The sequence below is a fragment of the Eucyclogobius newberryi genome, unplaced genomic scaffold (genome assembly GCF_026437365.1).
Source record: "Eucyclogobius newberryi isolate DKJ021-1_F unplaced genomic scaffold, fEucNew1.0.hap1 SCAF_17, whole genome shotgun sequence".
In the NCBI taxonomy this organism is placed as follows: Eukaryota; Metazoa; Chordata; class Actinopteri; order Gobiiformes; family Gobiidae; genus Eucyclogobius; species Eucyclogobius newberryi.
This window is the reverse complement of record NW_027315801.1, coordinates 20,219,142-20,231,432: the sequence shown is the minus strand read 5'-3', so window position 1 is coordinate 20,231,432 and position 12,291 is coordinate 20,219,142. Positions and strand designations below refer to the sequence as shown.

The 12,291-nt window shown below is 47.3% G+C and overlaps 1 pseudogene; it reads left to right on the top strand.

Moving 5' to 3' along the window:
* The first annotated feature begins 4,272 nt into the window (after window positions 1-4,272).
* Window positions 4,273-4,391, top strand: LOC140363635 (5S ribosomal RNA; annotated as a pseudogene).
* Window positions 4,392-12,291: the final 7,900 nt, after the last annotated feature.

The window sequence follows — 12,291 nt, the reverse complement described above, 5'->3', positions numbered from 1 at the left end:
GGGGCCATGATTAAGAGGGACGGCCGGGGGCATTCGTCACTAGAGGTGAAATTCTTGGACCGGCGCAAGACGGACGAAAGCGAAAGCATTTGTCAAGAATGTTCTCATTAATCAAGAACGAAAGTCGGAGGTTCGAAGACGATCAGATACCGTCGTAGTTCCGACCATAAACGATGCCAACTAGCAATCCAGCGGCGTTATTCCCATGACACGCCGGGCAGCGTCAGGGAAACCAAAGTCTTTGGGTTCCGGGGGGAGTATGGTTGCAAAGCTGAAACTTAAAGGAATTGACGGAAGGGCACCACCAGGATGGAGCCTGCGGCTTAATTTGACTCAACACGGGAAACCTCACCCGGACACAGAAAGGATTGACAGATTGATAGTTCTTTCTCGATTCTGTGGGTGGTGGTGCATGGCCGTTCTTAGTTGGTGGAGCGATTTGTCAGGTTAATTCCGAATTGTTTTCTGCCTGAAGGCCTGCTTCCTTAACTCTAAATCTGCTAACTTTAAACCTCCCTGCTCATACTCCCCTTTCATAACATTATGTGCAATAAAGCCCCTCTCACGCTTCCACAAAAAGTGGTATATCGCTAACCTCAATTTGTTAGCATAGACCGCCGGCAGGCCGTACACGGAGAGTGCATGGTTCAACATGGACATGCACAATGAATTTACAACTAATACTTTACCTTTTAATGTCAGATTGCGACGCCTCCAAAAATTCAAGCGCGCTGTAATTTTGTAGCATAAAGACAACCAAAGTGCAGTCCGACACGCCTCCTCGTCTCTGCCCAGGGGGACACCGAGAACCTTGTAGGAGTCCCCGGCCTCCCGGAGCTGGACAGGGAGAGGAACAGGCGTGACGCTGCCGCAAAACTTATCGAAATTGATTTTGGCCCATGAAGCGAGGCCATAAACATCGAGCGCGTGGAGAGAGGTGTTCAGGCTCTCCACGTCTCGGAGGATCAGATTTGTGTCATCTGCATACTGAAAAATGTTGACTTCCCTACCCGCAGGCGTGGTCAGTCCCCTCACCGCCGCGTCTGCCCACAACATGGCCGCCAAAGGCTCAGCGGCGATGCTGTAGAGGAGCGACGAGAGGGGACAGCCCTGCCTGACTGATCTTTTTAAGGGGAAAGTCAGTTGAAACCCGTTGACTTTGACCTTACTGACCGCAAAAGAATAGATGAGCTGTAGCCAATTAACAAAACATTCCCCAAAATTTAACTTACCTAATACACTCCAGAGGAACGAATGCTCAACTCTGTCGAACGCCTTGTTAAAGTCTACACTGACGTGAATATCACCGGTCGCGTGCATCTGGCGGAGGAGATATCTCGGAGACAAAACTGTGTCTGAGATGTCTCTCCCGGGGACGCTGTAGGCCTGCGAGGGGTGTATGACGGATCCAATCACACGCTTTAACCTACCTGCTAATACCTTTGCTAAAATTGTGTAGTCTACGTTCAAAAGGCTAATGGGCCTGTAGTTGGCGAGGCTGCTCCTCTCGCCCTTCTTAAAAAGCAGAGCGACGACACTCATCGCAAAACCATCGCCAACTCTACACTTACTCTCAAAATCCTGATATAATAGGAGTAGGATCGGAGCTAACCTGGAAGCAAAACGCTTGAAAAACTCACAGGTTAGTCCGTCCTCTCCGGGGCTTTTTCCTGTATTTAAACTCTTGACTGCAGCCTCTATCTCCATGAGACAGAGGCGCGTCGCACAGCTCCCTATCCTCCCTGCTCAGTGTGCGCTCCAGAGCACCTACAGCCTGGTCTAAAGCCTGCTCTACCACTCCGTCTGAACTAAAAAGCCTACTATAGAAATCCTGCGCCGTCTCTAAAACCTCACAGAAGGAGCCGCTCTGAGCAGCAGCGCTCTCCGTCTCCTGCCACCTTCTCAGTGCGTCTTGTCACTTTCCCCTCCCTCTTCTCCACCTGTCCCCTCTTACCACCGTCAGCAATGAGCTTGGGATCATCACCCAGAGCTCGGGTGATGTCCCTCCCTTTGGAGGTAAGATGCGGGGCCTGTCCCACACCCATCCTCCTCCCGGGTTCAGCCTCTGCCTCCACGGGCTCAGGAGTTGGTCCCTCACGGGTCCCCTCCCTCTGGTCAGGAGGAGCAGGTCGTCCTGCTCCCACCTTCCCAGACGCCAGTGCTGTGCCAAACACCATCTGGAGTGTGACAGGCGCCTCCTCGTCTGAGGAGTCAGAGGAGTCTGACTCCTCCAAAGCCTCTTCCTCCACAGAAAGTCAGGGCACTCCCTCAGAATATGGCCAGGCTGGAGACACCCCCTACACACCTGCCTGTCGTGTATTACCCTTAAGTACTCAAGGCCCGCCGCGGTGTCAAACCTGGCAGAATACGGTGAGGACTGCACCTTGTTCGTGAACCTTACCCGTACAAACCTGGTGCCGTCCGCCACGTTCGTCCCCGGCCACATTCTCCTCCTCACCTCGGAGACCGCAGAGACCCCCCAGGCCTTTTATTATCAAAAACATCTTAAAACATTTTACAGGTATTTACATATATTTACAGAAATGTACAGACAAACATCACACACAAGGGCAAGGGAATGAGATACACAAGGGCAGGGGGAGACACGACAAAAAAGCTCCTACAGTGACCACAGCATGAAGCATAGTTAGGCAGGATGATGAAATGAGTCCAATATTGGTGTTATGAAGCACCACTGGTGCCATTAAAACTATGCAGAAATTAAAGAGAAAGTGAATTAAGATGGATATGCAGCTGTTAGGACTTCTGATGACAACATTCTGCCACCACACTCATTCCAGGGGTCCAAAGGATGTGGGAAACACTCAGCAACTGTGACACAAAAATAAATAAACACTTTACATACACTTGTAATTTTCCTTTTTGTTTTGAAGGAATGCACTGAAGGAACGCATGTAGTTCAACACTTGTCCATTTCTCTGTGTTGTGAAATAAAAGACCATTTTATTAATTCATATCAGTTATCATACCACAGAAATGTTGGTGAAACATTTGTGTTAAATACACCACACCTTTAGGAAGTTGTTCCTCAGCCTGTGAGGCAGCAGTTAGCATCTCCAGGTCATCCTCCTGCTCAAAGAAGTCCCCTGCAGCAGCGTCTGTGAAATGACGTCATACAATAAGTACATGTCTCCAACATCCTGTGTGCAGTAAGCCCTTTACTCACCAGAGAAGAGACGCCTCCGACTGGACTCAGAGAAGAGACCAGTCGGAGCAGATACGCCTCCGACTGGACTCAGAGAAGAGACGCCTCCGACTGGACTCAGAGAAGAGACGCCTCCGACTGGACTCAGAGAAGAGACGCCTCCGACTGGACTCAGAGAAGAGACGCCTCCGACTGGACTCAGAGAAGAGACGCCACCGACTGGACTCAGAGAAGAGACCAGTTGGAGCAGAGACGCCTCGGACTGGACTCAGAAGAGACGCCTCCGACTGGACTCAGAGAAGAGACGCCTCCGACTGGACTCAGAGAAGAGACGCCTCCGACTGGACTCAGAGAAGAGACGCCACCGACTGGACTCAGAGAAGAGACCAGTCGGAGCAGAGACGCCTCCGACTGGACTCCGAGAAGAGACGCCTCCGACTGGACTCCGAGAAGAGACGCCTCCGACTGGACTCCGAGAAGAGACGCCTCCGACTGGACTCCGAGAAGAGACGCCTCCGACTGGACTCTGATGGAGGGGGGACACAAGGCGATGCAGCTATGAGTTAAAACAGACGTTACAACCAGTGCAAGGATTTTAAATTAACCGTACATTATTTTATAGCACATTGCAGTAGAACTTACATGGTTTGGCAGAGTACATAATCTTGTGTGCCACCTGTGAGGCAGAGAGGGTTTTTCCCCGAGCCATCAGAGCCTTCACAGTGGCAGCCTGGTACGGACCGCTCTTAGTGGCAGCAGGTGCAGGCAGGAGCCCAGCAGCAGACACAGTGGCAGGTGGAGGAGGAGGAGGAGAAGGAGCAGCAAAAGACACAGTGGCAAGTGGAGCAGGAGGAGGAGCAGCAGCAGAAGACACAGTGGCAGGTAGAGGAGGAGGAGCAGTAGCAGCAGCAGCAGCAGCAGCATCATCAGAAGCCGTCCTCTGCAGCACATACTCCCCGAAGAGGGCCATGTTGGTGTTGGGCCTGGTCTGAAGCTTTTTCTTTAGGTAGATGAGGTCCCTGGCCTTCTTGCTTGTGTCCTCATACACCTCCTTCATGGAGCTGCCCCTAAAGTCCCCGAACTCCAACAGCAGACACCCACATTTCACTCATGGCCATACCACCCAGAGCACGCCTGATCTCGTCAGATCTGAGAAGCTAAGCAGGGTTGGGCCTGGTTAGTTCTTGGATGGGAGACCACCTGGGAATACCAGGTGCTGTAAGCATTTTCCAACTTTTCCTCCTGTAAAAATAGAACAAATATCCAAAAAAAAAATTGGAAATAAACTATTTATACCAGGATTGACCAGGCACATTTAGCTAACGGCCATACCACCCTGAGCACGCCCCTTTGTCAATCAGTGCAGGTGTGCGCAATCAGTGGAGTGCTGTATAGTCTGGAGCTCGGCGGATTGGTTGTTCTCTCGCTCTTTAATCTTTGTTTTTGATCATTTTTATTTACTTTTCAGTTTTTTTACTGGGAGGTGGTTTTGTTTGCGTTTCTGAGCATGGCTCAACAAAGGACGGATATCATGGCATCGGACACAGGCATGGACACGACAAATGAACTGGATTAAGACGGAACTAACAAGGCAAGAAGAAGGATGATTGTGCTGCTGCTCAGAGAGGCTCCGCCTCCTCCATTCCAACCACTTCAAAAACGCCAGCGGAAAACCCCACCAACCCACCGTCCTCCACACGCAGCTCTGCCCCACGGGGTGAGCTGGACACCGTATTTAACGAAGACTTCATAGACTTCACGTCTCGTGAAATTAAGAAAAGACTGAGGGAATCAAATGCGACGGGCGCCAAAAAGAAGTCTAAATAAAGATCAATGGGTAATCTCCTCCAAAACCTCCTCTTAATGGCGTTCTCCTTGTCCTCTTGGAATGCAGGCGGCCTGCGGAGCCCAGTGTGGATGCAGAGTGCGTTACACTATTCCAAGTGGGACGTGCTCTGCATCCAAGAAACACATTGGGATGTCAGCCACGCGCAACAAGTGCAGAACACGGGAGTAAGCTCTGTGTTTTGGGCCCTGGGCATGGCGCGCTCGCGCGGTGTGGCCACGGTTGTGAGGCCGGGTGTTTTAGGCCAACCCACCCTGGTACACGCTGACCCCGAGGGCTCCTTCCTGGTCCTGGACTTCACGGACGCAGTAAAGTTCAGGCTGATCAACATCTATGCCCCGAACGATTATGGTCTGAGGAGGCTATTTTTTGAAAAATGATTTTCCTTTGTAAAAGACGTTACAGTTATAATTGGTAACCAACGAAATTGGTGATTTCAACACAACACTCTGCAATATAGACATAGGCATAAATAACTCATTTCCACAAAGCACTGCCAGGACAGCCCTCTTGGAAGGAACCACCAGCAGGAACCTGATGGAGGTGTGGCGTTTCCTCCACCGGTTACCCCCCACGAATCCGAAGGCTCACTAGTCCGAAGGTTCACTGGTCCGAAGGTTCGCTAGTCCGAAAGTTCACTGGTCCGAAGGTTCGCTAGTCCGAAAGTTCCTCATAGGCTAAAGTGAAGGTGCAGACGGCATCGGGATGTAGTCAGTCTGTAAAATGCACACGAAGCACGAAGACACGCACTGGGGCTCATCACGTTTAATGTACCAGCTGCTCACAGGTGGCACCGCAAATTGTACTGTGTATGAGAAAATAACAAGGGAACATATCGAATCCTCCGCTTTATGTCCTCATTTTATCATAAGAAACATGCGTGATCAGAATCCTCCACTCTGCCTTCATTTGATCATAAAGTATAGAAATACGCGTGATCCGATCACCGTAGGATTGGTAGTCAAAAAGGAAATTCAGCTCGCCAAGACGGGAGTCTCTACAGAGCCACGGCGCGCGGCCGAAACTGCTATACTGGAAAACAGTTTAATCCCGGACTTAATTCATTCATTAATAATACGATAAGGAGCTCAGGCTGTGCACAGAAACAAGTCGGTCATGGAAAATAGGTGAGTTTAATCATACAAAGTGCATCAACACTAGAAAAGTCTTAAAATCCAGTGTGTAGGGCAAAGGGAGGCGAGGAGAGCCCGCCCCGCGCGGACACACACCTTCGGACTAGCGAACCTTCGGACCAGTGAACCTTCGGACCAGTGAACCGTCGGACCAGTGAACCGTCGGACTAGTGAACCTTCGGACTAGTGAACCTTCGGACTCGTGGGCAGCCACCCCTCCCTGAAGGATTTCTCCAGGCGGCAAGTCATCCAGGGCGTCCTGAAGCAGTCCCGCATCGACCTCTGTTTTGCCTCCTCAGACCTGGCACAGATAGTCAGTGGTGCTTCCTACAAGTGGTCAGGCTTGAGTGATCACTCCACTTAAACATTTCATTTGGGTTAGTTTCATCACCGAGTAATGGAGGACTGTGGGTCCTAAACAGCTCCATCCTCGGTGATGAAACGTTTTGTAGAAAAATAGATTTTTTTTTTGACGTATTTGAAATGGAACTGGACCACAGCGTGGTTGATTGGTGGCCGACAGCCAAAGCGCGCATTAAAAAACTGTGCCTGAGCAAACACAAGGCGTGGCTGTCGACCAGGAGGGAGACCGCCCTCCGCCAGCGCCTGCAGGTCCTGGACCAGGGCGCAGCTTCCGCCGCTGGCCCTGTGGATCCAGAGTACCTGGTGGTGCGTGCTGAGCTGGAGGTAAGTAGGTGTCGGGGTGCAATTTTGAGGGCAAAAGCCAGACACACAGTCGAAGGAGAACGCTCGACAGCGTTCTTCTTCGGCTGTGAGACGGCAACACAGGGAAAGATGTATATAGATAAGTTGATAGATAAGACAGGTAAGATTGTTTCCGAGGTAAGTGAGGTTTTAAAGACAGCGCAGGATTTCTATAGAAGGCTTTTTAGTTCAGACGGAGTGGCAGAGCAAGCTTTACACCAGGCTGGAGCGCACACTGAGCAGGGAGGATAGGGAGCTGTGTGACGCGCCTCTGTCTCTCATGGAGATAGAGGCTGCAGTCAAGAGTTTAAATACAGGAAAAAGCCCCAGAGAGGACGGACTAACCTGTGAGTTTTTCAAGCGTTTCGCTTCCAGGTTAGCTCTGATCCTACTCCTATTATATCAGGATTTTGAGAGTGAGTGTAGAGTTGGCGATGGTTTTGCGATGAGTGTCGTCACTCGCCAACTACAGGCCCATTAGCCTTTTGAATGTAGACTACACAATTTTAGCAAAAGGTATTAGCAGGTAGGTTAAAGCGTGTGATTGGATCCGTCATACACCCCTCGCAGGCCTACAGCGTCCCCGGGAGGGACATCTCAGACACAGTTTTGTCTCTGAGATATCTCCTCCGCCAGATGCACGCGACCGGTGATATTCACGTTAGTGTAGACTTTAACAAGGCGTTCGACAGAGTTGAGCATTCGTTCCTCTGGAGTGTATTAGGTAAGTTAGGTTTCGGCGAACGTTTTGTTAATTGGCTACAGCTCATCTATTCTTTTGCGGTCAGTAAGGTCAAAGTCAACGGGGTTTCTAACTGACTCTTTCCCCTTAAAAAGATCAGTCAGGCAGGGCTGTCCCCTCTCGTCGCTCCTCTACAGCATCGCCGCTGCGCCTTTGGCGGCCATGTTGTGGGCAGAAGCGGCGGTGAGGGGACTGACCACGCCTGCGGGTAGGGAAGTCAACATTTTTCAGTACGCAGATGACACGAATCTGATCCTCCGAGACGTGGAGAGCTTGAACTCCTCTCTCCACGTGCTCAATGTTTACGGCCTCGCTTCAGGGGCCAAAATACATTTCGATAAAACCACGGTTAAGTTGAAGTCCATGTTGGCCTGCCGGGGGTCTATGCAAACAAATTGAGGTTAGCGATAAACCTCTTTTTGTGGAAGCGTGAAAGGGGCTTTATTGCACATAATGTTTTGATAGGCGAGTATGATCAGGGAGGTTTAAAGTTAGCAGATTTAGAGTTAAGGAAGCAGGCCTTCAGGCTGAAAACAATTCGGAAATTTCTAGATGTTGAGGTAGATGCTCCATGGAAGGATTATATAGGGGAGTTTGTTAATAATCTAGGTAAGTTTGGTGTTTATAATTTGTGTTTGTTGCCCCCTGTTTTGGTCCTGGAAGGCCTCCCCCCCTTCAAGTGGGAACTCTTGGAGGCGTGGAGGACTTTCAGGCCCCTGACTGTGGCGGTTCCAGACAGCGGTGAGGGTCTCGCGCACATGCCCCTCCGTCATAACCCTGACTTGCTCTTCGCTCACCCCGGGAAGCGTGAGTGCATGATCAGTGGGGCGATGGAGGAGGCTGGGCTGGAATATGTGGGTAAGGTATTTGACGTGAAAGGTAATTTCAGTGTAGATTATATAGGGGAGTGTTTTAGGTTAGCAGGTAAAGTGTTTAGGAGAAAGTATATTAGCTGCATGGTAAGTATTTTTAACAGGAATCTGGTCAGGCATTGGGGAAGTACTTTGGGCCAAATGGGGAGCGAGACAGCTAAGTTAAACTTTAATGTATTAGTTAGCACAGGGAGGTTTAGGCTTTTCACAGACCTACCCACCCGCATCCTGTTTCAGTTGTTGTTGCCCGGAGTGCTCGAGCGTCCTGCCTCGGAACACAAATGGTCATTAACATTCCCCGCACACACCATCGCAACATCTATAATTGGTACACCCCACATAACGTAGGTTATTTTGACTTCAGATTTAGACACAGGATGGTTTTTACATCCGCAGCACTGCACGCATTTCTTCCCGACAGCTACGCTGCGGACTGCCCCCCCAATCACGGCATCACCCCCATCACTGTGAAGAAAGTATTGATAATGATTGTGTGATAATTTACTTGTAATTTTTGTCGTATCTCCCCCTACCCTTGTGTGTGATGTTTGTCTGTACATTTTCTGTAAATAATCTGTAAATACATGTAAAATGTTTTTGATAATAAAAGATAAAAAATGCACGTCCGATCTCGTCTGATCTCGGAAGCTAAGCAGGGTTGGGCCTGGTTAGTACTTGGATGGGAGACCGCCTGGGAATACCAGGTGTAAGCATTTTCCAACTTTTTCACCTGTAAAAATACAAAAAATAACAAAAATATATACATTTTTACAAATATTGTATTGTAATATGGATGGGAGACCTTGAAATACCAGGTGCTGCGAGCAAAAACTTCCCCCCATTATACACAGGAACAGCAGAGCCTAAGACTCGTCCTTTCCATGGGAACAAAGGGGATAGCAATACCCCTATACTGGCCGCCTCAGACTGTTCCTCCATGATCAGGAACAGCAACAGCAAAAGACTGGTACTCCATGGAAAAAAGGGAACAGCAGCAGCCTCGAAACGGGTTGACCTCGCCGGTGGGCAGAGAAGTCTATACCTTTAGGGGTGGCTACCCACGAGACCGAAGGTTCACTGGTCCGAAGGTTCATTAGTCCGAAGGTTCACGAGTCCGAAATTTCCCCGAGCCCCACGAGCCCGTTGCGCTGACTCACATCCAAAGATGTGCACTGACTCACATCCAAAGATGTGAGTCCGCGCAGCGGACTCGCCTCCCTTTGCCCTACACACTTTTTGGACTTTTCCAGTGTTAATGCACTTTTTATGATTAAACTCCTATAGTGAGGTCAGTCCCCTCACATAGCGAAGCCACAACTTTGGGGCAATGCCTGAGAAGGAAGCCAGTGCCTTCTTCTCAAAGTGCTCCATGTACAGGTTGGCCACTATGGGAGAGACGGGCGAGCCCATGGCACAGCCATGAATCTGTCTGTAAAATTGTCCCCAGAATTGAAAGTAAGTGGTGTTCAGACAGAAGCAGGGAGAAAAGATGGTTTGAAAGAAGAGTTAAAGAAGCTATTTTTGTTAAAAAAGAAAGACCTTCTTTAAACAGAAATGGAGGGTTAAGATTCAACCTGCCTGTAGTCTACAATGGGATCTTGAACCCCTGGAGAGGTAGAGGACCAGGACATTTAGATGCTAATCAGGTACTCGGGGTGGGTGAGCCAGGGTCTCACAAAGGGGAGACTAATAGCCCATTAAAGGGCTGAATAGGCATCTCGGTAGATACAATAGGGTAAGTTTCGGTTGAAACAAACAACAAACTCGTTCCACTTCAGGAAGGTTCCGCCCAATGGGCTGGACTTACCACAGAATAGTATAAATATCTGAGTTCTTGACCTAAATTCTTTTATTGACAATGACTCTTGGATGGGAGTCGAAACATCTAATTTTTTCTAACTGAGTCCAGATGACTACAACTGAAGCTTTTTCTACATGTAATAGTATGTTTAGACTTATACACCACGTAATAGTGTGTTTAGGCTTATACACCACGTAATAGTGTGTTTAGGCTTATACACCATGTACTAGTATGTTCATGGTGCATGTGCCTTTATAAATAATGAAGGTATGTTAAACCATCCTTGGAGGAAAATGCAACCCCATATGAGGCATATTTACCATCCCTTTAAAATATTCTGTGGAGAGCACTGTAACTACGTATCTTTTTAGTAAAATATATAATGTTTTAGAAGAATTCTTCTAGGATAAATTAACATATTTGAAGTCAGGTGTAAATCACAGTCCTATTATTGTTGTACATGGTATTATTTCAATGCATTCAATCGACTTGTGCGGGTATAATATATATATATATATAATTAAATCGTGCAATAAAATATTTTCATCTTTTCATAATATGTTCATTATATCATTTGGTAAAACGATGGATTTCAAGTGACTTGATGTGTAGGTGAAATTTGAAACTATTAGGCTGCCAAAACGAGAACATTTATTTCACTAATGGGAACCTCCCCTTTGTTAGTGCGATTATTGCATCTGATATTTGATGACCGTAAGTCAATATAAGTAAAATAAATAAGGCATTATTGACTACATTGTTATCGTTGTTCACAAAAGTATTCAGTATCCTGACATGGCGTATATAGCTCCGGAATTAAAGCGCGGTTGAAACTAATTGGGCTGCCAAATAGAGAACCCGTATATTTCACTAGGAAATTGTTAGTGGTACATGTGCCATTATCCGTGCCCTCGCATCTGATATTAGATGACAGTATCAATACAGGTAAAATGAATAAGGCATTATTGACATACATTGCTATCGTTCTATCAGTATCCTGATATGGCGTATTTAGCTCCGGGATTAAGGCGCGGTTCGAAGGTTCTAATTAAAGACCAATTTTGATCCCACAAAAATAAGAAAACGGCCAGGAAGATATACTGGAGATGCTGGCGACCTGAATGCTGTGCTTCTCTCGAAAGCAACGCATTTGACAAAGAATTGGATAATCCAGCGATAGAAGTTTTCCAGGGATGAGCTATGATATATTTATATACTATATTTATGTACTTAAATTGTTATGCTATTTTATTTTTTTCTCTATTCCTTAAGAATATGAGAGGTTTTGTATTTAAGAGCTTTGTTTATAAGAGTGTTTCTATTAAGAATGTTTTTTTGAAGATTTCTATAAGTTATCTGTTCCTCTACTTCTGTACCTACTTGTGTTGCAACACCAAAATTCCCCCATTGTGTGGACAAATAAAGGCTTATCTTAACCTTTTTATTTTTTAATTTTTTTTTTTTTTTTATTGATGACCTGTTAACTTGTAATCCTTTTTGATTGATTTCTCTTTACATTTTGCAGGGGTCAATATCACTGCATTATTCTTATGACTGTTTGTCCTTTTTGTCTTCCATGTATATAGTGAATAAGTACATACATTTTAATTATTTTTTGCAGGAGGGGGAACACAACCATGAAGATGAAGTTGACATAGTGGCAAGGAGTGAAATTATTCAACTGATGCGGCAGAAAATCAGAGATGATCCATCCAAACCCATCAAAAGAATTTATGATAAAAACAGTCACTGAATTGGCGATTCAGGAATACAGAGGGCCATTTCCAAGTTTTGACAACATTCGCTCAGCTCTATTCCGTGAAAGATCTTCGATGGTTCCACCAACCCCTGCCAACATAGAGGATGTACTTATTGAAGGGGGGTGGCGCACTACATGGAATAGAGAGCCATTGCTCAACTACCAGGACAATGACTGGGGGATTCTGATATTTTCCACACGTGAAAATTATAAAAAATTGAGACGTGTGGGACACTGTATATAGATGGAACATTTAAGCCTTGCCCG